This window comes from Hirundo rustica, chromosome Z, assembly GCF_015227805.2.
Source record: "Hirundo rustica isolate bHirRus1 chromosome Z, bHirRus1.pri.v3, whole genome shotgun sequence".
Taxonomy (NCBI): Eukaryota; Metazoa; Chordata; class Aves; order Passeriformes; family Hirundinidae; genus Hirundo; species Hirundo rustica.
Window position 1 is genome coordinate 23,010,259 of NC_053488.1, and position 24,957 is coordinate 23,035,215.

General features: G+C 42.4%; 1 protein-coding gene across 16 annotated transcripts in view; it reads right to left on the minus strand.

The window, feature by feature from the left end:
* Nucleotides 1-9,102: 9,102 nt before the first annotated feature.
* Nucleotides 9,103-24,957, minus strand: part of CELF4 (CUGBP Elav-like family member 4) — a 715,408-nt gene continuing 699,553 nt past the window's right edge. For 13 of the 16 annotated variants that reach the window (XR_005704398.2, XM_040089949.2, XM_040089945.2 and 10 more), the window contains one exon: nt 23,854-24,371. The gene's annotated coding sequence lies outside the window, so the exon portion shown is untranslated. Of the gene's footprint in view, nt 9,242-20,654; nt 20,772-23,853; nt 24,372-24,957 lie in introns of those variants that run through there. The other 3 variants (XM_040089937.2, XM_058424046.1, XM_040089936.2) reach the window with 3 other exon arrangements.

The window sequence follows — 24,957 nt, forward strand, 5'->3', positions numbered from 1 at the left end:
TGACTCATTGCTTCCCATGTGGCATAAAGGAGAGAACACCCAGTTGAAAATATCACACAAAATTTTAAAACAAAAAAGGGGAAATAATTTTTCTTGGGACAAAAAATCCCTGTTAGGGAATTGATTGTGGCAGTGAACAACTAACACATTAAACAACTTAAAAAGAAGTAGAGTAATTCAGGTCCACTGCTGACTGTGGGACTCAAAAGTTTGGTTGGCACTGCTGCTCTTAAACATCCGGCTGTCAGAAGCGTGGAGAATATGTGGGGGTGTGGATGTGTTGCAGATCTTGCCGTCGTTTCCTAGGTCTCTGCTGCTGTTAAATGGAGAGAAATAGGACATAAAGACTATATGGACTGGAAATCTATGTTTCTTTTATGTGCTAATATTTGATAGATTGAGCAATGGGTAGTTGACAGATCTTGGACAGAAATTACGAGCAGGAAATCTGTTTAATGAGCACTTTCCTATGGCATTCCTGAGAAGGCAGTCATAACTTAGATGCAAATTAATGTTTCCATCAATGGTCTGGAAATACATAAAAACAACGCTGCTGGCTAAATTGTACAGATAACCTAAAGTTTGGAGGAGTGATTAATATGGCTTGAGGATCCGTGCAAACGACATCAGCAGTCCAGGCATGTAGAACACATATTTTCACAGCATCAAGCCAGGAGAGAGAATAGGAAGCAGGTAGACAGGTGGAAGTATAGGCTGGTGAGCCCTTTTTTGAATATGTCCAAAGATGGAGACTCTACAACCTCTCTAAATTTATTGCAGTGTTTTAGCATGACCACAGTTAAAAAGAGCTTTTTCTTGCATTTAAATGGAATTTTCTGTGTTTTAGATTGTGCTTCTTGGCCTTTCCTTGGCTCCACTAAGATTCTGGATCTGTCTTCTTTACTTGCACCCACCAGGTATTATAAATAAGATCCCCTTAACATCCCCTGCTCTTCAACACACTGACCAATGCAGCTCTCAGTTTCCTCACATCAGATGCCCCAATTAATTTGTAGTCTTTGTGGCCCTCTGTGAGACTTGTTCCAATACACTGTTCACGGATATTTGGGGCAGAGCTGGACACAGCATTCCACACCTGCCCCAGCTGTGCTGAGTAGAGGAGAAGGATCTCTTCTCTCCATCTGATAGCAGTGATCTGCTGGCAGCCCAGGAGCCTGTTGGCCTCATTTGTGAGAGGGGCACATTGATGGACTGTGGTCAACTTGGTGTTCACCAGGACCCCTGGGTCCTTCTCCGCCAAGCTGCTTTCCAGGGTGCAAAGTGCCTCTGGAAGGCAACGTCTCTGAAGGTGATTAAGAAGTCCTGAAGGAAGGTTCTTCATCTGGACCTATATTCTCCGTATATAGGGGATAGTACATGGTACTGGGACCAGCTGATGTCAGCTTGAGGGAGACTGATGAAAGGACAAGTCCCATTTTACCTTTGGAAGGGGTTGGACAACAGAAACCCATCTCCAGTCTAGGGACATGTGCTTTGTGAAGAAAAACAAGAAATTGGAGAGGATGCAAAAACCCACACAAATGTGGGCTGGAGAAAATGCTTCCAAGAGAGCAATTTGTTCAGCTCATCAGCAAGATTGAGTGGCAGCTTGCTGTGTGTGTGCACCTGCTGTAGAGGACTCTTAAACCTCAGAGAGAGAAAGGAACAAGACAGACCGATGCCCACAAGCTGAACACAAATACATGTGAGCAGGGATCCAGGCACCTGTTGTGTTGGTCATTGTCTCTAGGATCAAATTGCCAAAGGTCTTGAAAGAGATTTCACCTGCAGGGGTCTTTAAAGCAAGGCTGTAGTTGAGCTCAATCTATCAGGTAACTCACTGGGGTGCTGTGAAGCCCAAATTGAAGGCTAGGCTCCTCTTGCTGTGGTTTTTGGCTCTGACTTGAGTGTTCCCTGGGGGAGTAATGAGCACAACACATGATGTATGGCCTTTGCCTCCTCTCCACATATCTGCCAGGCCATGTTTAGCCCCTCTTGATGCGTCTTAGCCTGCACAGGCTGGGATTTCAGGTGGTTTAGGGGGAGGAGTAGCATGTGAGTTTGGTGTGGAGGGAGGATGTTACTTGGAGATCGAAGAGATTCTGTCACTCACAGAACAGCAAGAACCCTACAGAAGGTTTCTAGAGCACCTAAGGGTGCAGCTGGCTGTAGTCCTGTCTCAGAGGACAGGAGGGACCAGTAGCAAGAGGCTGCCTTTATCTTTAGGCATTGAACTTGAAAGGAAGACTCTGTGGCATCTTCACATGGCCTAAGTGTCACCGCATTGCAATCCTGGTGGATTTCTCAATTCTGTCGTGCCTCTTTTCCTGGGTTTTCCTTGGGATCTCTGCTGCTGCTGACAACACCAGTATCTATGGCTAGTAGTGGGAGTCCTGTGTAAGGAAGACTATTTACTCAATGATAAGTAGACCCAAAATTTTCAGCCAGGTGCTTCTTTAAGCCAGCAAGGGCCACTACCCATAAGTACTGCTGTAGCTTCCTGCAAACAAAGCAGAAATAGAGTTGCAGGACTATGATGGGGAGAAATCTGTAGGCACAAATATCTTTTCTTTTTCTGTGCTTTTACCCATCACCCACAACAGCTTCTATTTCTAACCCTGTGCTTTAAAAAAACCAAAACAAACCCCTGAAAGTCAATATTTATTTTTCAGTCTCCCTCTCCCCTGCTGTTCATCTCTGAATTTAATGCTTTTGAAAGGTGAATGATTGACGATTTACTGAAAATGAAGTTAAAATATAAATAATTCTATGATTTCACTGCTGTTTTAAGCAGGCATATGAGAAAAGCCCAGAAGACCAAGGTTGACTTTTATTATTAACAAGGAAAGAAATTAAATTTAAATAAATGTAATATTTATTAAAATTCCCTTTCACGCTGTTACCTGAGGTTCATAAAACTTTTGAGCTGTGTCAGCTTTGCACTCCCCAGTACATTGAACTCCAGGGAAAACTATAAGCAAATTCTTAAGATCAATGCAAACTACGTCTCCATTACTCAAAAAAGGGAATTTTAACTATTTTTGAAGGCCCCAGGACTCCACTAATCCAGATATAAAGACTTTTTTCACCTTCAAGCTTCACAGTTCCAACTACCCTTTCACCTTCTCCCAACCCCACCCCAACACACACAGCCCTATACACACTAAGAGCTACTACATATTGTTTAACTCAGCTTCCATCTGCCCATGGGCAGTTGCCAAATGAAATTTGCCAAAAGGCGGAGAAAGCCACTCTGAAGCTGGTGCTGTGCCCAGCCTATGCCCATGGTAGTGCCAGTGCCGAGGAAAAGAGATGTAAGGCTCTGCTAGGTGGGGATTACCAGGTGGTCCAGGTTTAGATTTTAAAGATCCTGTGGGACTTGCCTTGTGTTTTTAATGAAAGCAGACCTATATGAAGTAGTCTTGTCTGGAAAATAGTTGCAGACCAGTCTGGGTCTTGGAAACTTTCCTACATATGTCATGCAGACGCACTCATGTTTCTAGAGCTTGATAGAACATGGTTGAGCTCTTCCTTAAAATGGAAGAAATCAGGAAGAGAATTTTTACCAGCTCTGAGGGTGTGAGGCAAGAGGCTTAGACCTGTTCTTGGGTCAAAGTTTTCCTTCACATCAGCTGTGTAGATACCTATTGCTAGAGTATCTGTCACCTGAGGGGGCCTGGGGGCTACATGGCAGGGGAAGACCAGGCTGCAGCACCTTCAGCACTGCCCTGTCATGTGGGTTGGCAGGCTGAGCTGTGCCCAGGAAACTGGTCTGAAAAGACTTGACACTTGCCTGAGCCCTGACTGCCTGCAGTGCAGGGTGGTAGCCAGAGGACCAAGCCTTCAGCGCCTCTCTGGTGACAACAGCACAGAGCAGAGCACTTGTTTGTTTGGGCTGAACATCCTGAATGCAGCCTATGGATATAATGCAGCGTGAAACTCTGGTTTGGTTTGGGAGGTAGGAGAAATTCAGAGATGAGGTAGCCATCAAAATTTAGCTTAGGCACAGTGGAGTCTGCAGGAGTATCAAATACAAATGCTGTCTCAGAGGAATTTACCTTTGTGTAAGGGATCTCAGTCCCTGCATTAGTATGTCAATATTACCCAGATTTGAAGAAGATTTCATGCACAGAGGCAAGTTTTGCTCCCGGTGAAGTCACTGGGTGTGGAGAGAAATAGTAGTTTGGATTTTGCAAGAGTGGATTCAGAAGGAAAAAACTGAGCTGTAAGAGAATATGCTTTGATGTTGATAAACGTGCCTTGTGAAGGCGCTAAAAAAGAGAAAAAGTGAGAGAAAGAAGGATGTTGAAAAGGATGATAAAGCAAGAAAAAATCCATGGGATTTGGAAGCATTTGAAGAAACCTCTTTATAAAGCTGTGCTAGGCACGTCCTGTCAAATCTCTCCTGCTGTGAGGAATTTTCATGTTACTTTGCAGATAAACTTGTTGAGTGCACGCTGTCTGCCTCCATGGTGACAGAACGACATCTCAAAGGGAATGGCCCTGCATCATCATTTCTCCTTCAGTTCCAAGCAGCATCCGTCACTACGGAGCAGGGCTGGGAGCTGTGAATTAGACCCATGTCTTCCCTGGGCTAGGAAAGCTGAGCAAATCTGCATTTTGTGCATTTTAGCCTGACTTTACCAGGGTTTCCTTTGGACTTGGTTGGGCAAAGCATCACTTGTTCATGAGGCACTTGTTGCTTAGGTCTCTGTTCCAAAAAACAGCTCCAGGTAATCTTTTTAGCTGCTGTTTTCTGTCTCAGGTTTGGGTAGGAGGAAAGGAGAAAGAGGTGAGGCTGATATAACGTGTAATATAACTCAGTTCTGGGGCTGGTCAGGCAGCATGCATGAACTATCAGGCACAAGGAGGAGGGGGGATATGTGTCACTAAGGTCTGGCTTCAGAAACTTAAATGGAATTGGACTTCATGTGCCATTCAGCTGATTGGTGCCTCTCTAATGTTAACTTTTAACTCCTTTGAAGAAAGTTTAGGTAGAGGAGAAAGGAATCTCAGAGTTCTTAAGCTGCTGTGTGTTTTGTGAAGAAAGGTATGGGGGAAGAGTGTCCGTGGAAGTGTCCCTGATGTTCATGGTATCCCTTCGTTGGCCCTGGTAAGCACAAGATTCCCAGAAAACAAAGAGACACAAAAACACACATACACAGAAAATGACTTGGCCTTGAGTCAAGGGAAATCAGTCTTAGTTCTGCAGCTCACAGAAATTTTGGGTAGCTCAGCTGAAAATGAGGAGGAGGAAAAGGAATAGCAAAAAATGAAAGTGAGGAGAGAAAAAATATATAATAGAAAAAAGGTGAGGAGAATATTTTAGTTATCAGAACAGGTAAAGTTTTTTTCACTGGAAGGGACAGGCACCTCTCGGCTTTTCCTGCATGTTCTTAGCTCACACCTTTTCCTGGTGATACCAGCAATTGTTCCATTTTTCCATGGCCTTGCATTGTGGGGTATAAGGGTCCTTGTCTTTACCACGGAGCTGTGTAAGCCTGGTGGACATGTGTCTTCAAAAGGAGGAGGCAGTTCATACCCTATCTGCCTCTTTCCTGCTGAATCCTTATCTACCTCACTGTCACTGCACTACCTCAAGAGATCTGAGGCTTTTTCTCAAATAATTTTGTTCAGGCCTGGTAGAAGACTGTGTTGGACAACTTTGAGTTCCTGCATGGAGCCAGGCAAGGCTTACCTGGCTGGGAAGCAGCTGTTTTCAAACATGCTCTGCCTCTGGGCTGTTCTCTCATGGTGACTTGTATCTGTGTGATCTTGTTATTGCACCTTCACCCCACTACTTGTTACACTCAGCTCTTCCCAAAATGGCACCCTAGCTCTGTAAGTAAAAGATTGCTTTAGTCAGTGGTTTAAAGGCAAGTATCAGCTGACAGCCCTGACTGAAATGTATCCCCTGAAAATATTTCTCATTGGAAAATTGACTTATTTTCATTAAATGGAATCTTTCTATAAAACAGTATAGGTTCTGGTTTTTTCCACTTTTTTTCTTTAACAAAAAGGTTTTCACCTTTTTGTATTTCTTTCCCCTTTTGCTAATTTGAAAATAGTTTTTGATGTTCAGTTTAAAGGAAGAAAGTCCTACAGAAAACTTCTGCCTACCTGACAGGAGTTCTTCCCTTCTTTGTTACTTTGGGTTGTAGAACACTGAATAGGTCACAGCTGCTACCAGTATAAAACTGGCCACTCGAAAAGAATTCACCTTCACTTGGCCAGTCATGTGCTCCAAAAAAATGAATGAGACCATTAGTTTAGTAGAGCTCTGTGTGATTTGGGGGGGGGCATTGCTTTTGAATTTGAGGGTTCAAATCCTCCTTTGGACTGCAAGACATTTGAATTTTGCATTTCTTCTCAGTTTAAATCAGTACTCTGTAAAGGAAGAAGGCAAAGGGGGAAGGGAAGGGATATGGCAGAGGATGGGAACGGAGGGGACAAGAAGAAGAAGAAGGTGAGCATGTCTGAGAACTCCAATGCCAGTTTCATGATTCCTCCAGCTTGACTTTTAAGGGATCAAGTCTTCCAGTTCTTACAGGATAGTCCCTGAGGCTATGTTAAGTCACCCTTGCAATTACTATCTTTAAACAGAAAACTTGGAGTGCTTTAAGAGCGTATTCCCTCATATTAAGAGACAGTACAGATATGAAGCAGTGTGCTCCAGTGAGCTGGAGTTAACTCCCCATTTTTCCACCTCTGTGACTCTGGTACCAATCTCTGGTAATTTTGCTTTGGCAGCTCTGCTGCGGCGCGTTAACTTCTGCTCTGTGAGGTGAGAATACGGGTATCGCTGCAGACCATGGCGCTCCTGCAGCTGTGCTGAGCTGCAAGGGGCTGCAGCTCCCCCCACATGTCGGACTGAAGTGTTTCAGGCTAAGCCTTTATGATAAATTAGGGAATGTGGTCAGCCAGAAACAGCCGGAGCGCTGTTTTATTAATCTGCGGGTGGATAACAATAAAAATGATGAAAGATCTAATCAGCTACATTATTACCTGGAGGTTGGTGGGGCCAGGAGCAAAGAGGGGTGTGTGGTTGATCTTGGTGCTGGGGAGAGTTCAAAGACAGGGAGAGACAAGAGCATTGTCTTCAAGCACTGTCAGACAGTAAAACAGAGGGGTGAAAACCTTGCTAGAGATGATACCTTCAAAATTTTAGCCCTCACCACCCCATTCTCCTTTGCCATTTTACCGTTTTTAAACCTGGGACATTTTTTAGCAGACAAGTTGCCTATCAGTGCATGATGCTCCCTGCCTCAGTTACAGCCTCCTCCAGCTCCCTTGGGCAAGGCCATGCCAGGACACCAATAAAATATTCCCTTCCTGTGTGGCAGAAGGTGGGCCCTTTTCTGTAGTACATTCTGCTGGTGTGTCTTGAAATTTTTCTGCAATGCTTAGGAGACTTTGGTGATAGAAATTAGAGGGGTGGGCTTCTCAGGCCCCTTTGTCATTCATTATTAGCTGGAGGGGCGTTGTACGCAGTGAGTGGGATGCTTATGGTGGTGGATATAGCCTTTTGTGTATTTTCTGTGTCCGTTTTTAAATTGGGTACTTTTCTTTTTCTTTTGGTGTAGTAAGGTAAACACAATACAGGGGAATCCTAAGTACCTGGATGTAGAAGAATTGGAAGGCTCCAAGTCTCCATTAAAGCTTTGATTTGGCAGCATCACAAAGTTTTGCAGTCAACACATCTGTACGTAAATGCATTGCGGACAGGTAAAGAGCCTCTGTTCTTCTCTCTCTGTCACACTTTGTGCATTATTTGCTTACAATTCATGTCTGTCTCATAGTCCCCGTGGTAAAAGCATATTGAGGAAAGTCATCTCCTTTCCCAGCAATTTTCTTAGCTTCTCTTGATCATTAACATGCTGGAAACCACTTGAAAGAAACACTGAAATTTTTTAAGGGATTTTATTCATTTATTCATCAAGGTTAAGGACCCTGAAAAACTGCTGTCTACACCTTTTAACGCTTACTTCTTTCAAATCTCATATACATTATAGTCCTCAATCTGGAGTTCTGTTTTGCTATGGGGTTTTTTCTGCCCATATCTTCTGTTGCAGTCTGAATATACAATAAACCCCTTTAAAATTAGTTATACTGCTACAGTTGTCAGGAGAACTCAAGTAATCTGATGAATTTAGTAAGAATTCCAGGCTGTGAAACAGACACAATGAAATTCTCTCCTTCAGCCTTCTTGCCTCATTATTAAACCTTCAGTTTATAGTGTGCAGACAGTCGTGCACTATAATTGAGGTTGAATTGCCATTCTCATTATAAATCCCTTTTCTCGTGTGCTCATAACTTCAACCAACACATCGACTGAAACTGTGTGCTCTCACTTTCAGCCCACAGTGTAGAATATTTAACTCCTTGATCTATGGGCTTTAGCTCTGCTGCCATGGTCTGCTGCCCCATATATTTCACCATAACAAGAGCTTCTCTTGAGGTTAAAATAAAAAGACTTGAACATTAGCAGGTGTGCCTGGCTTAGGCACCAGACTTGAAACTATATTTTAGGTAGCTATCTAAGGGGGTGCTTTTTTCAAGACCCTATCTGGCAATTTCAGTAAAAGTTTTCTCTTTAAAGCCTTGAAAAGCAGCTGTTCCTCCCCACTGGCTGGACAGGAATTTGGGTATTTCCTTCATTCACTGCCTAGAACTTAGATACAGGTGAAATCCAGCAAAACTATTCCCCTGCTTCCTTATTCTGTGAGGGTGAGGTCTGCAAGCCTGATCCGAACCTCAGTAGGGGATCCAAAACCATTGACTGGATCCACTTGGACTCTGAGCAATTCTGTAAAGCCCCCAATGCCAGTAGCAAGGACCACCATTCCTCTCTGTATGCTTACGTGTTCTGACTCCCCTCTGCTTTTCTGCTAATGCTGGCATGTGGAGGGAAGCACTTTGATGCAGTTTCACACACCTTGGTATCAAATCCTCTGAGAAAGGGTCAGTTCAGATGGACAGTTCAATGTTACATCTCAGCCTGCAGCCAAGAAGAGCAGAAAGGAGCAGACTCATGGCTGCAGCACTCAAGGAGGAAGCGAAGGTTTAGGGTTCGGACCTTGGTGCTGGTCTTTGTCACAGGTTTTGTGCATGCAATCTGATGATGCGATCAGGTCTGATGATTAGAGCTCTGCTGACCCAAACAGTGATGATCTCAGGCTCAGATGTTGGCACTGGCAGCTAGATGGGACCATTTCCAATACAACAACGACTGAAGTGATGCCTGCAATGAAATAAAACAGAATATCTACAGAAAGGCCATGCTGCAATGTCCTGGGGACATGCCCACTCCATGTCTGGTCCACTCTCTACAGCAGAGGAAGAGTTCCCCTGCCCAGCTTTAGCACAGTAACTTCTCCCAAGGTGCTTCATGGAGAAGATTCAAGAGCTGAGCTTTGCAAGAAACTCTTGTTCAGAGTTTGTGGAGAAGAGTGAAATGTGAAGGATAAAGAAGCACTAGTGTTTAACAAAAAACTTGAGCCAAAAGGATTAATGTCAAGAGCTGGTTGTTTGGTTGTTGTTGGTTTGTTTGTTTCTTCTAGGTTTGTTTGTTTTTTCTCATGTATTTATAATGAAGGGGAAGGAAGTGGATGAAAGACTTTTGCTTGAAAAGGAATTTGTCATGTTGGGGAGTGTGAAGCAGAGAAACAAAATGACATCTTACATCCAGGCTAACCATGGACTAAGACCAGTCCTGTCTGAAGGCTGGCATAGGGGAGTGTTTTTGATGCTTGTTGTCACAGAGGCCGTGGTTGTTCACTAAATCCCTCCCTCTGCCCTCTCTGCCATGGTGCAGCACCTGCTTAGGGAGTAGACAGAAGCAGTGAGGGAAACCACTGCCATTTATCCCCACAGTTTATTACCCACCCTTCCTGCAGCAGAGGCGGGGGACCTCTGCCTGTCTCTGGAAGTCTAACATCTCATCAGTTTTTCTTGGTCTGTGCTCCAGACTCCCCTCCATCCCCCTCAATCTGTGAGGGTGCCCATGACAGGGGCTGAGTGTGCAGGAGCATGTGGTAGGATCTGAGGACACCATGGCAGAGTTTGCAGAGCTCATCAGTCAGTGCCTGAATCCCTATTCCGCTCCAGGAAGATAGCTCAGCTTTCTCACACCTCTCCCCCACTTTCTTTGCTCTCCAAGCACTACTTGTGGGAGTGGAAAGTGAAGTGACAGAGCCTGAGGGAAAGGGGAAAATACAGTCTGTGTCTCTGAAAATGTAAAAGAGACCCTTTTGTGTATTTTATTCCACTCCTGATACTCACTGCTGCCCCCAGCTGAACTGCTGTGACCAACTGCACTGAGAATTTTGCTCCAAAAGTGCAGTGGAGATGAGCAAAAAGCTAAGGGGTGGGGGGAAAAAAGTGACTCCTATGCTGCTGGCATGGGAAATTTTCTTTGATATAAACTTTATTTTGGGTGACAGGGCTTAACATCTTCTTTAATGCTGCATTTCAGGTCCACTCATTGGAGGCTGCACTCTCTGGAAGCTGGTGGTGTTCCCCTGTGTGGTACGTGCAGGTTTTTTGACGATGTCAGGCATCCTGACACTTAAGCAAAGCATTTTCTAGTGCTGTTTCCCTCCTTCCTAGTGGCAGGAGGGGCTGGGCAGGAGCTCTCCAGGCTGCCCTGTATCACTAGGCTTAACAGCTCCTCTCAAATCCTTTCCCTAAGAAGTACTTCGGGCAATCACTGTCTGAATGTGCCTGGGCTGGACAGGGTTTTAAGAAGTAGGTTGTGTGGAATAGGGTAGCTCTGAGCTTTGCTGACAGAGTTATCCCTAGGAACCTTGTGAAGGTTTTCTGCAGCCACCAGAGCTGGTCTGAATTTTAAATGAATTTGAAAATCATGCCTCAAGCTTAGTCTGTTCCACAGACAGTGTGTATATCAAAGAATCACCTCCAGTGAACACTCAGCCCAGAACATGGAGTGTTTTGGGTAAATCCAAGTTTTTCGCTGTTTATACACTGTTGTTAAGAAAATTCTGTTGCTCTCCAGATTTGACCATCTGATGAAAGCTTACATGCAAGACAACTAAGGACACACATTTCAGGCTGAGTGGTTGGCTGGATTTGTGTATAAGATTGTAGGTGTGGGGATATAAAAAAATAGATGAAGATACGTGTCAACATAAAAGACAAAAATTTCTGTGGAATTCTGCTCATCCATCTCCACCTCATTGTTTTGTTCAGCCATCCTCTGATGAACTAACCAACCTCTGTAGAACTGTGGTAGCAAACAAGAAGGCAGAATATTGTGTGCGTTTTCTGTCAGAGACTGTCACTGAGCTGACTGGAATAGTTGTCGTGTATTGGTTTTGTTTTTTGTTGTTGCTCCTCAGCTTGATTTTAAGCTTTGTGGACAACACTGTTTTGTCTGTGTTCCTGCAGTGAAGGGTTTTAGGCACACACAGAGTGTGACAAGTCAGATTATGCCACTGGATAAGGACAAACCTTTCCTGCTGAAATATTTTTCACAAAGGTCCATTCTGAGTCCTTCTCTATCCTTCAACTCCTTTGTAATCACTAGTAAGAAAAAGCATGTAATTTTGAGCTTTCTGGACTTAAAGGACTTCATTATTGGTTGTACGTATCAAGGTTCATTGCTGCAATATCTGACAAGACTCAGTTTGTGTAAGTAACTCTTCCATCTTCTTATCATGTGCCATTGGTTCTTTTCCTTCACCAAGTGCCACTTCCTATGAAATACTGAAATATCTTGCTAGCTAGAAACTTTTCTGTCAAGTTTTCCTGCTGTTGATTGAACAGTTTTTGCCATTAAAAGTTTATATGTTTTCAATATTTTGGCCACATCTGGGCTGAAAAATGTAGATTTTTCAGGCTGGAATTTTCTTTCTTTTCCCTCAGTGTGGTCTGCTATAGACATGTGTGTGGGAGATTTGCCTCCTTCCTTCTTTCTCCCAGCAAAGTTCAAGTAGGTCAAATGCTACCATCGATGTTCTAACTTCACTCCTTCATATCCCCACCAGCCTCCTGGACTTGACTTTACAAGTCCTTTCATGTCACTTCAGACTGTAGTAGGAGGAAGAGAAAATTACGGGCCACAGGCAGGGTTCCAAAAAGTGCTCTCTCTCTCTCCGAAAGGGTCTGGCATCTTTCCATGGGCCTTCATTGTATTTTATAGCCATACTACAATATTTAACAGCATAATTTAGTAAGTGTCAGTACTCTGTCGTGGAGTGTGGAGAAACTGTCTTATTCAACCCCTGGCAATGTGCGCCGATTCAAATAATGCACGGTGAGGTAAAGTTAATGTTTTCTGGAAATGGAATCAGAGTCAGAATTGCCCTTTTTGGCCATCAGCATAAATACTGTTGTCATCCTGATCAGCAAGCAGAATTCAAAACCTTTTGCCCTTAAAAAGTGATTCTCTCTCATGTTTTAATTAATCCCCCACCAACATGTAAAATAATTAAGGAAAATCAAAGTCCTTGCCATGGATTAAGAGTATACCCTAAAAGTATCTGAAGACCTACTGCAATACAAAATCCTACTAAAACTATTTCTCACCCTTTTGACTAGAGTGCCTCTTCATTCCTTGTGTGCTTTTAATGCTTGAGGGAAGATAGGTCTGGCTGGGATCCTAGATTGCCATCTGATTTAGAGATGAGAAAACAATGGCTTTTCTGGGCTGTCATAGAGACCATTTCATGTTTACCTCAGCTGTGCAGCTGCCATCTGTGTTTTACTTTCATTATCAGGGAGGTCAGCTGTCAAATGGAGTAGGAGGAGGCAACAGTTGCATAAGAAGCTGGTCAGATATCATCTCCTGAAGAGATTTTAATATGTTCTTCAGACCAGAAAGCTGCAATAGTCTATTGTAATTTCTATTTGCCTTACCAGACTACTTGGATTTAAAAAACCCAACAACCCAAGCATCCAATTCAGATAATAATAATCCATCACACTTTCAGTCACAATGTCAGGCCTTTCCTGCAGAACTGGGGCAGCCAGGTTTATACTGTATTGATTTCTGACTTGTAGCCAGGTTTAAGTTGAAGTTTCCTCTTCCTGTCAGCCAGGAAGCAGTGGGAGTTCCCTTAGCTTAGAGCTGAGGGTTGTGCCTGCAACAGGTGAGAAGCTCACAGGTGGTACAGGTGGACCAGACCTGGTGACGATAGCCAGTTGTGGATTATCCAGGGTCCATCTGGAAAACAACCTATTCTCCACTGGGTGGAACTGGAGCTGCTGTGTGGGGCAGAGTAGTTCCTCATAATGTGCACTGAGGTCCTGGTCCTTCTGCACACCCTAATATTTCTTTGGGTGACTGCTTTTTTGCTCACCACTCTCTCTACCCACACTGGTTTTCCTTGAAGAGAAACCCAGTCCAGAAAGGAGATGGCAGCAAACCCTGGTCCATCTACCAAGCGGCACAGTGGTGAGGAGAAGGGCTGCATTGAATGCCAGTCCCACAGCATAGGTATGATTGTGGTCATACAAATTTACCTGTGTAGCCTTTAATACCTTTATTCCATGAGAATTACAAGGGACACACCCAGAAGGCCCAACCTGATTTCAGTCGGAGGCTGCACTGAGAAAACCACAGAGGTCCTTCCCATCAGCACTGCCATGATTTGGGGACTACATCTGCTCTCATGGGGAGATTCAGAGGGTTGGTGTCTATCGTGGTTGTGTACTCACACATTGGTGCACACCTACAACAACCATGGGAAAGCAGAATCATGAAACATCCCATGACGGAAGAGACCTAGAAAGTTCATGTGGTCCAAATCTTCATGGCAAAGGGATCTTAGATAATATTAACTAGCACCCAGTGGAATATAATGGCATGCTAAAAACCTCCAGTGATGGAGACTATACCACATCCTTGGGGAGGTTGTTCCAGTGATTGATAGTTTTCATTGTAAAAAATGTCTTTCCAATGTTGAGGACAAACTTTTTCTGGTGCAACTTGTACTTGTTCTCCTTTGTGTTCTCCTGAGGCTCCTTGTGAAAAGTATCTGTCCTCTTTGTAGCCACTTTAAATTAATAGCATAATTCCTCTCTGGCCTTCACCTGAAATTGTCAAAGCAGGCAGGGTTGTATTGTAACAAGAATGAGCTAGCTGGGCAATGGACTATTTTCAGAAGTGTCCTTTGTAAATCTCAAAACCAGTATGAGGCAAAGGCATATGCCATTTCACAAATGGGTAAAATGAAGTGATGCAACCTGGAAACAGTGCTGAGCAGCACTGCCACAGGCTAAGCACTGGTCCATAACCTCCCCTCAAGATGGCATGTGGCTTGGTAGCTGTCCAGCTCCACCATCTGCAGAGACTGAAACTCAATTGCTGTTAACGAGAATGAAATTATGGCAATATTAGCATAATTAAAATGAGAAGAATCCTAGTTCAGGGATGATTGATACCCCTGGACAACTTTGGATGGAGGCAGAAAAGGCAGGTTCAAGACTGTTGGCTCAGATGTTATTTACCTGCATGATTTCTCCAGGTGTGGAGGGAAATGTCCTCAATAAAAAAGGCAAAAAAACCCCCAAAAAACAACCAAACAAAACCCCCCAAAACATAATGTAGCTAGTGGCTGGTATTAAATAAATGATGCATGTTGGCAGAGCAATAGATGAGAATAGCGGAAAACACATTGTGAAAGGAACCAGAAGAATTGCTGTCATAAATCTCCCCAAACTATTGCAGTCCGAGAGAGGCTTGAAACTAAGCAGGTTACTGTGAGCATAAGGAAAGGGGCTTTAGAAGAAACCCATGGCCCTGTAGGTTCATTGACACAAGTTTTGTCCACCTGTCCACCCTCTTAGAAAAGGAGAAATGCATGGCCAGGGAAAGGAAAGGGTTGCGGGCGTGTGACATTGCCACTTGGGTTGTTTGTCTGTTGGGATTTATTTTTTATTTGAGGCAGGTTAAAAGAGCTCCAGGTGTTCGCTCTAGAAAGAAAGAGATTAGAAGGCAACATTAATCAAGTTTACAACATATTCAAACAAGTAGATAAAGAGGAAAGAATAAAATACCCTGAAATGCTTTTGTAATGAATGCATATTTTAGCTGAAGAATTCACAAGGGTCGACATGTATATATGCAAAACTAGGGTTAGAAGACAAAGTGGGATTATTTTCAAAGCTCATAAATAATTTAACTGCTAGAAGAAAAATGCAGAGGTTTCTGTTGATCTCATTGCCAAAGAAATGACTTTAGGCCTGATAAAGCAAAGGGCTAAAGGTGTTTTCACACAGAAGAATGACGGAGCATAGCTGTTTGTCTATTACAGCTTGTCAGGTTTTTTTTTTTTTTTAATTGTGAATTTTATTGGGTAAAAGACAGGAATGTTGGGACAGGATATTCTGACTCCTTTGACCCACTAAAATTGCAGTTTCTTGTTGACTTTTGCAAGGTGTTAGCTGAAAACAATTGTAAATATACTTATTAACTTATTTTGCTGCAGGAAGAGGCCATTGTTGAATGCTTTTAATAACCCCAGTTGGAAAGGCATGGGAGGAGCTTTATAAAAGACTGGCCACTGGAAAAATGTGTGGAGCAGTGTGCCTTCTTCATTGGTGTTTCCAGTCACCACGAAAATGGTGTCACTTGACAGCGACCAGTGCAGGCCATACAAGAACCTTGTGATCTGTTTAGCATGTGCAATGCTGCATACCACCCTCTGATCCACTCAGTCTCCATACCAGTCACAGTTTAGTCATGTACTGAAATGGCTGAAAATCTCAAAGTCTCTGTTCTATACCATTTGTATTCTTGCCATGTGATGCTGACCAGTAACTGTTCCTCTGGCTTGAATTCCAGTTTTGTCCTCCCTCTTCTATATTTGTCTTTGAATTTTTATTTCCAGAGAGTGGGAGAATCTGGATTGACACTCTTTGAATCCTGCTTTCCTGTGAACCTGTGGCCTCTTGGCCTTAACACACCTCAAGCCTGTTGTCTGGAAGCTGCTGCTGCTCAGGTCAGGGTGCACAGAAACACCAGCACTTCTCTCCTGCATGCAATACCTGACCATGTGTGCCCTCTCTGAGGCTATTTCAAAGAGTTAGGACAAACCACGGCTAATCTGTTTCACTTCCCGCTTCATTTGGCTTCTCTCAGTCACTACCTCCCTGATGAGATTTACTGTTTTCCATCTGCACGGAAGCTGTTTCCTGATTTAGCCAGGTGTAATGCTTGGCCATTACCATCTGCCTGTCACCTGTGGGAGAGGTGAGGCCGCTCTGTGTGCTCAGACCCTGGAGGACCGACCACTGAGAAGTGACGTCTCATGATTTTACTGGGTCCTCAGCTGAAAATGCAAAAGAAAAATCAGCAGCTGAGCTCATGAGCAGTCATACGGACCGCTCCGATTCATGACCATCAAAGACTTCACATGATCTAGGTAGAGATGAAGCATTGTCCAGTCAGGCCAAGCTTGACCTCTCACCCCAGCTGCAGACCTTTACCTGCTGTTCTTCACAGTCTGTGGGAAGGAAATGCTCCTTTAAATCTGATGTGTGAAAACCCGTCCTAAAATTTGACATTTGGTTGTATCCACACCTCCCTCCATGGAAGGAGAATACAGTGTCCAGTTAAACTGGATTTGAACTGTGGGTCCTTCAGGCAGATGTGTTGCTTTATGTGGATTCTTTACTTCTAAAAAAAATAAAACACCTTAAATGTCCAGTATGTCATTCAAACTCTCAGCACTGCAAAAGCTCAGTAATCAAGGAGAGAAAATATATATTTAGTAAAGCATTGAGGTCAGGCTTTTGGTCTGGAAACTGAAAGGTGTAAATAAGCCAGATACAGGACAACTGCTGCTTAAGCTACAGAGTTTAATCTGCAGAACCAGGTAACTCTTTAGCTCTTTATCCAGGTTTGGCTTGGGTTGTTCTGTACAGAACCAGAACTGGATTTTTGACTGAGTGGGATGCTTAGGCTGGGCAGAGGAGCCTGATGACTGTTCCCACACATAGGGTCAGCCTTCTCTCCTCAGTCTTCTATGTATCTCAATCTAAATTGCATGTTCCATCTCTTATCTTACACTTTGCTGGTAATCAGCTATCAGAGTTGTGCACAGGACTCAAACCCTCTTTGACATTTGGGCTCTGGAACATGATTAGAGGCATTTGGGATAGCTGTCCCTTTGGGTTAGGAAAGCTGGGTCTAGAAGGGAAATTGTCTCATATCAGTCTTCTGGTTGCCAGCCCTCAAAACAAATCAGCCTGCACCCCAGAGCAGCCCAAATCTGCTGCACGTGTGTGAAATGTTTTGGAAAGTATAATTTGATGGTTATGGTGAGAAATCTGTGCAGTCCTGCTTCCTGTGCTGGGGTTGCTACAGGAAGCAGCAGTAACACAATAGACCAAGTGGAAGGAGTTAAAACAAGGACAAGTTGGGCGGACACTTTTCATCTGTGCTTGTGTGCCATTGTAACAGTGGCTGGGGGCTTCTATTGACTTGGCTTAAAAAAGACATTGCTAATGTCTAACGCTTGATGACAGATGGTTCACCAATGCTGCTAGGCCCATTGTCTCACTTAATGGCTCTTCTAGCTGAAAGAAGGTAATCTTTTCTTGTAGGAGGTGGTAGGAGGATCTGTGTACAATATGCCTCCTGACAACCATTCCAGTTTTGGAGCCTGCTCTGTAGCTCGCTGAAGCGGAATCCTCTCTCACCCTCTGTAGGAGGGACTGACAAAGTAAGAATCACAGTCATGATGCCTACTTTGTGGGTGTTTTGCTCACCACACTGGATTAGGCAATTGCATTCGCAGTGCTGTGCTGTGTATGGAAGAAAATAAAATATGTGATCCAATCTGCCCCAAAGGGTGAAGAGAAATTTAGGGCCTCTCTCTCTGGCAGAGGCATCCATTTTTGGGATGTCAGGCAGTGGTTCCTCACTGGGGAGAGTTAACTTACCCACTCACCAGCTGACAGCAAACGTGCGTGTTTGTATCTCTTCTTTTTGAGTGCTGTAAGCAACCCAGCAATGATTATACCCCAAGAAGATGCCACAAGGAGCTGACTAAGGAGCACCAAGATGGGAGCTAGTGTCCTGTAAAATGTATGTCATATTCAGGAGTGGTGTTAGGAGCCTAGATCTCTAGAGGTTATAATCACTCACTTCCTGATTCCATTTCTATTTCCACCATTTTAAACAAGATGAGGCAGATCAGTGAGTGGAGTTGTGAACGTCTCCCTGGACTGACCTACCATTTTATAATCAGGGCCATCTTCTTTGTCTCAGGGGGCAAACTTCATCTGGATGGGGAAGAATCTGAACATTCTCTTCTCATGTCTCCTGTGAATGCACTGCACCCTGCAAGGCTGCTCCTTACAGGAGGAGGACATGTGCTTACCTATACCTGTGCAAGGAAACACCTTTCCCCATCTTGCTTGCTGGAGGTGGTCCATGACAAGTTCAGAACTTACCAGACCCAGAATTCAAGATAGCTCATGAATGCCATGGTCAGAGGATGTTTGCTTCGAGGGTGTTTCTTCCCACCAGCATTTGTTGTGTGTTTTCCAGTGCTGACATTACAGAGGTTCCTCAGAGGCAATGTGTGGAAGGTTTCAGGTTGTGTGGGCATTAGCAGAAGCTTGCACAATGGTGAGGGCAGGTGTGCAGAGGGAGGGGAATTCTGAGTGACCTGATCCAACCCCTGCTCGCTGCAGGAGGGTTGGGCTAGATGACCTTTAAAGGTTCCTCTCAACTCAAACAATTCCATGGTTCTGTAAGACACCAGAGTGACCTCATACCCTTAATAAATGAAACACAAGGGCTCTGATTTGGCACCTTCTGAGTGCCTTTTGGGTATGTGTTTGCTCTAATGTGAGTGTTTACTGTGGTGAGAGAGATACCACAGTAATACCACTAATACTGTGGTATTGAAACCTGTTTTAAGAACTGATTTTCTCAACAAGTAGACAGCAATTCCAAAAGACATTTTCAGGCTCAATAGTTGGCTGCCTTGAGTTTGCAGCCTATTCCCATTTCATTGGCTCTGGAGCAGCAGAACAAATCAGACCATTTCAAATGAGCTTTGCTAAGGGACATTACTAAGGGAAAGCATAAGCAGCTTCCTTCTCCAAGTGATGCAGAGCACAACCTTGTGCTGAAGCCCCTGGTGGTGAGTTTCCCCATCTGCCAGTACCCCTGTGACGTGTGAGTTATTTCTGGGATCTCAAACACCTTGCGTGGCTCTAGGCCTATGGGACAGTTGATGCCTCCAGGTCATATTTGGGACTGGGAGAAATGTGCTATTGGAAAGTGAGATATTGGAGGTGGAAAAGTCCCGACCTTGCTTTGCAAGGACCTTTCCAAACATTATTTTAATATTTGTTGTACAAAGGGAAAACTGGCAGAACTTTGCAGCCTTGTTCAAAGTTCATATTATACTTTAATAAAATAAAGTTTTCTGATGGACATCTGCCTGGATTGGGCATGGGATGGGCTGGGAAGAGGAATTGTTTCACCTTGTGTGTGCAAAGAGAGAGTGGCTCAGTGTCTATGTGAAGAAATGCTGATATGGAAAAGTGACCCCAGGAGGGTATGAGCTGCTTTTTTAGGGACATGATAATGTGATTATTGGTTGACTCCTCAAAGAATGACAGCAAACCATGCCCTGTTCTTGTACCAAAACTTGCCTTGAACTACTCATGGGTGTGGGATTGAAGTTTACTATAATCACAATGGTACCAAGGAGCACATTGGTGAAAAATGAATGTTTAAAAAACCCCTTTATTTTTGTGTAATGTGACTTAGCAGCTACAAACTAGAGAGGAACCAGCATCAAACATGCAGTGGCTTTTGAACCTCTGTAATAGTGCTCTGTATGCTGGTGCACACAGACATGCAGCTACAGGCATTCAGATAGACCTGGTCCCTCTCTTAGTTTTCATTGCTTCAGATTGTTTCTTTGGATAATTGCCTGCCCCAACAACAAAGCCCCATGCTGAAACAGGCTTGTGCTGCAATTTGTTCTGCTTAACAACACTTGCAGTGTAAATGGATGAGTTTCTTTTGGAGAGAAGCATGGAGTGTCTCTGAGACAAGCGCTTAAATCAGGGATGGTCTTTGTACAGCCAGGAGAAGGGTGTTTTAACTAGCCCTAAGACCATGTCTACATTTGTGCTTCTGCCCATTCTGTTCTAGTCTCTGCCTGTACCACAACCAGAGAGCTGAGTATGGCAAGTACCCATCACTTGGCTTCGACAGCAGTGTGGTGACAGCAGTGCTTTATTTCCCAGCACACCAGTGTAAATGAGCCTCCAGTGTAAACGAACCTCCAGCAACCTGACAGCCTTGTAGTGCTTCCCTGTTCACTGGTGGCTGAACTTGGAGATTTGACCACTTTTTGAGCTTGCAGTGTAGTGCATGGGGATGTCCTGGAAGAAAGGTCAAGACCAGGCATGGTGTCTCTTGTGTCACTGATTGTCCCTGCTGGTCCTCATTTCCAGTTTCCCCAGTCCAGTAACCCCAAAGGTGTCTCTGCAAAGTGAAACACTTTTGGGTTAATGACCTAAGTCATAGAGTCATCTTTAATTGTGTTTTCTGGTCTCCTCTTGGGAGTTGATTGCTCTCCAACACTGGATTTTTTATCTGCTGTGCATTGCAGGGTACCTGAAACAAGATGAAATCTTGTCTCACAATCATCAGTCAAGAGTCCCCAGCTGTATCTCATTGGCCAGAAGTGCTCCCAGCTGGATGCCCCCAGGATGCAGCCTATCCTGCTTGGATGACATGGATGTGTTCTTGAAGATCCATCAGGATGTGACTCACACTGCAAAGACACACAGCATCTACCTTGGGAGGGAAGGGAAAAGCTCTGGGGTAACTGAAGGTCACAGAGGAGGGTACAGAAGGTTGCCTGAGAAGTGGGGAGACAATCAGGCATCACTTTTTAGTTCTCCCTTTGCTATGCCAGTTTGCGAAATTGAGCCTTTCCTGTTTGTTGCAACGTTTTCTTCATTTAAGTAGGGATTTTCATCAGCCCTTCCCCACACTTTATTCTCAACCTGGCACAGGTAAGAGGCCGTGCTTTTGTTTGTTCATTCCTTCAGCTCAGGACAGGATGCTGAATAACTTTTGGAATAGAAGCCTCTTCTTACTGGAAATCTACTCCTCATTTTCTCTCTCAGTGACATCTGAGACCAGTTCCCACATTTCTTGCCTGCTCTGTCCTCTGCAGAGCACCTTCTCTGCTGAAAAGCAGGGATGGGTTTGGTGTTTGTGCTCTTTTGTATTTGCCTTTACCTTCAGAAGAAAAGCAAATAGTGTCTCTGCTCCCTCCTTGTATTCATCATCTTATTTATATTTCATTTATTTCTACTGCCCTGAACAGAACTAAATAACTAATAGTATTACTAATAGGAATTTCTACTAACAAAACTCCTTCCAGTGGAGTTCAGCTTATGGGCAAGTACATTAGTCTCATTTAGAGGTGGATTTAGCCTGTGCAACTTGTCCAAATGTAGATGTGGCTGCAAGAATCAGGGAGAAAATGCAAAGGGTCCTGATCTCAGCCCCAACCTCAGCTCAGATGATCTGGCACAGCCATTTCAGGGGAAAGGAAAATAACCATTCAAAAGACAAGATGGGAGGCATGCTGAGGAAGAAATTGAGCCTCATCTCTGGAGACTGCTGAATTTCATAGGCTTTTCCCAAAGCAGCAAAAGGAGCAACGTCCTGAGCTTTGGCCTCTATATTTATCAGCATGAAAAAACCACAAGCTTGAAATCAAACAAGCTTCAAATGGGAGCTACAATGACACTAATTTGTATGTACCATTATTTGATCTTCTAACCTACTAGGTTTAAGGTAAACCACACTGGAATATCAAGCAGACATTAAATGAAACAGTGTCATTAATTCAATCCAATGAGATACGTTTTATATAACAACGGGATTTGTTCTGATACTCAAACAATGTATTAATGAAAGAGTTGAAATAGATTCATTTTGTTCTCAAAGCAAACACATTAAGAAAAGCCATCAAGAAGTAAAGAACACGGCTTTTTTTTTTTTTTTTTTTTTTTTTTTTTTTTTTTTTTTTAAACTGTGCTTTATTTAGGGCTAAGCTGGAAAGCGTCATTCAATAATTACAGAAGATTACAAGGAGTTTTAGGGAATTGAGAGTGAAAGAGCAGTTGTATGGAACTGCAGCTGCATTACACATCTGTACTTCCTAGCTGTGGGCTCAGTTTGCTTCAGTCCTTACTCTGGCAAAATGCTCGTTATATCCCCATGAGAGTTTTGGAAGAGTAAGGACTGCACGGTCAGGCCCAATATGTAATCAAAATTAACATTTAAAAAAAAAAAAAAAAAGAAAAAAGGAAAAAAAAAAGCAACAAGGAAAAACACCAAAGAAAGAAAGTCTGAGATTGAGATAAAAAATATTGAGAAAAACAGGAGCATAACCAAAAACCAATTATATAACCAAATAAATAATCAAAACCAATTATCACACTGCTCAATCGATGCAAACAAGTGTGAGAATTATGTAAATCAAGTTTTAAGACTGTGAAAATAAATTATAATAAATATGATATACTTTAAAATATATGTGTTCTTAAATAATTCATTGTTTTTTCTGAGTCAGATTTTTTAAAGCAATGTCTTATTTTTAACTGCTCTAAAGTCATTTACCAAAGATAAATATCGTGCTTTCATTAAATAGTTTTCCTTGTTTTTTCTCTATCATTACAATTAAAAGTCCTACAAAATATGCAAATTTATTTACAGAAAACAGAGCCAGCATCTTTTTTATTTTTTAAACATCCCCCTGTTTTTCAAAATTCCTTGTAAACAGTTTCAGAAATTCTTCAAAGAGATTGTTTCTTTAGTTTACTTTTATTTTTTTTATTATTTTTTCTAGTTTTTTAGTTTTTTTTTCTTTTTTTTTTTTTTTTTTTTTTTTAAGATTAAGGTACTAGGCTAATCCCTTGCCCTGAAGGTTTCTAGAGCAAATATGGAAGCTACTGAAGCATAGGATGATGGGAATTTTGCGGACAGCAGATCATGAAGACATGAAGCGTTTAGCTGTGTTTTGTTGTTCAAGTTAGAACTAACGTTTGATAAAAAGACAGCTATTTTATTTTTTTCCCATTTGCATTGTCTACAGAATTGAGTCTTGTCTTGTTTATTTTTTAATCGCTGGAATGCTTGCAGTTAAAAAAGCTGCCAAAATAGCCATTTTTCTCCTTTTTCTCCTTGATAAATAACAGCATCCAACAGCAATTGGCAGAGAGTAGGAATTTATGCTCAATCTAAACTCTACAAAAATTACAGTTCTACAACATCTTTGTTTTTAGCATTAATGCTAACTTCTATGTAGTTTTTTTTTTCTTTTTTGTTGTTTTTTTATTTTTATGTTGTCTAATTTTTTTTTCTATTATATAGGTATTTTAAACTTTCTTTTTTTAAATTCTGTACAACTATTAGGATTTTAAATGGGGAGAGTTAGAAGCATTTACAAACCTTTTTGTTTTCCATTTAATATCAACCATCTTTCCTTTCTCTTTTCTATGCCTTTTTATGTACTTAATTATGTATTTATTTATTTACCTTTTTCTTGCTTTTCATAGATATCCATCTTACCTGCCTTTAACAACGCAATCCTTGCGTATTATACAGAAAACCATATGAAAGCTTCATAGACTCTAATTAATGTATAACCAAAGAACCTCCCAAAGTATCAAAGAGCTATTATCTTGCTGTTTTAAAAGCATTTAAGCATTTGTAATTTTTTTCGTGTTTTTTTTTTGTTTTTTTTTTTTTTTTTTTTTGTGTTTTTTGTGAGTTTTGTGTTGTTTTTTTTTTTTTTTTTTTTTTTTTAAGTTTTACATATTTCATATAATCGCTCTCAAAAACTGTTTTAGGAACAGCTCAGAGAAAAGGAAAGAACTTCCATATTTTACATACAGCTACAAGTCTGCGGTAAAAAGTTTTGTCCTTTGGTCCCTATATAGCTAAGGAATGACAGATAAAGATGCTCAGAGACTGTTACCATGGGCCTCGCATGGTAACCGCATCCTTGGTGGCAAACAGGCACTCCTTTGCCAGAATCCAGGTTTGCATCTCCTGTTTGAAGAAAAGCCGCTGTGGTGATATCAGTGTCTCTTCAGAAATCCCGGTTCATCTTCCTCCTGCTCTGATTTTACTTTATGTGTTTGTTTGTTTTCAAGCGCATATCCTTCGAAGTCAGCAGATGTGATACTTTTCTTGAAGAAATGTTACAGTCTAAACAATCAAAGAGAGAATAGGTCTGAAGTCTTCAGCTTGACTGATATTTGCTGATATGTCAAAGGTGTAATCCAACAGTTCACTTTTTAAAATTATATATATATATTTTTTTCTAAATGTGGCCCATTCAGCTGCTGCCCTAAAAAATGAAGAAGATCATTGCAAATTAAATCAAAAAGGGGGGAAGGAAGTAGGGAAGGTGTGGGGGGAATATTTGCGACAGGAGGGGGGAAAACAAGACCTAAAAATGAAAATGAAATTAAAATCAAGCCTGTTCTTTTGGGCCCAATCCTGCTCCTGTTGAAAGTAATGGATGCTTTCTTCTCCCTTCAATTGGGACAGGATGGGGCTTATGCTTTGGTGTTTTGCTTTTCAAGGCCTTGGCTCTGATTCTGCTCCCACTTAATGTCAACAGAAGGATTCCCCTTGACTTCAGTGGGAACTGGATCAAACCCAAAGTAAGCAAGGTAGTCACGATCATGATAAAGAAAGACACAATTGCTCCTATTAGTAATAATAATAATATTAATAATAAATCAAAATAATATTAGGACGTGTCTATGTAAATCTGTATCACTACACATGTGAAGAAAACGGCATTTCAATTATTTTTAAGTGCCGCTTTGCAATGCCAAATCACAATCTTGCCGGCAGGCTTTTGTAGGCTGAAAGGCATCAGGAATGGGTAGTTCTATGTTTTAATGGGGTGCCATCTTTGACAGTGA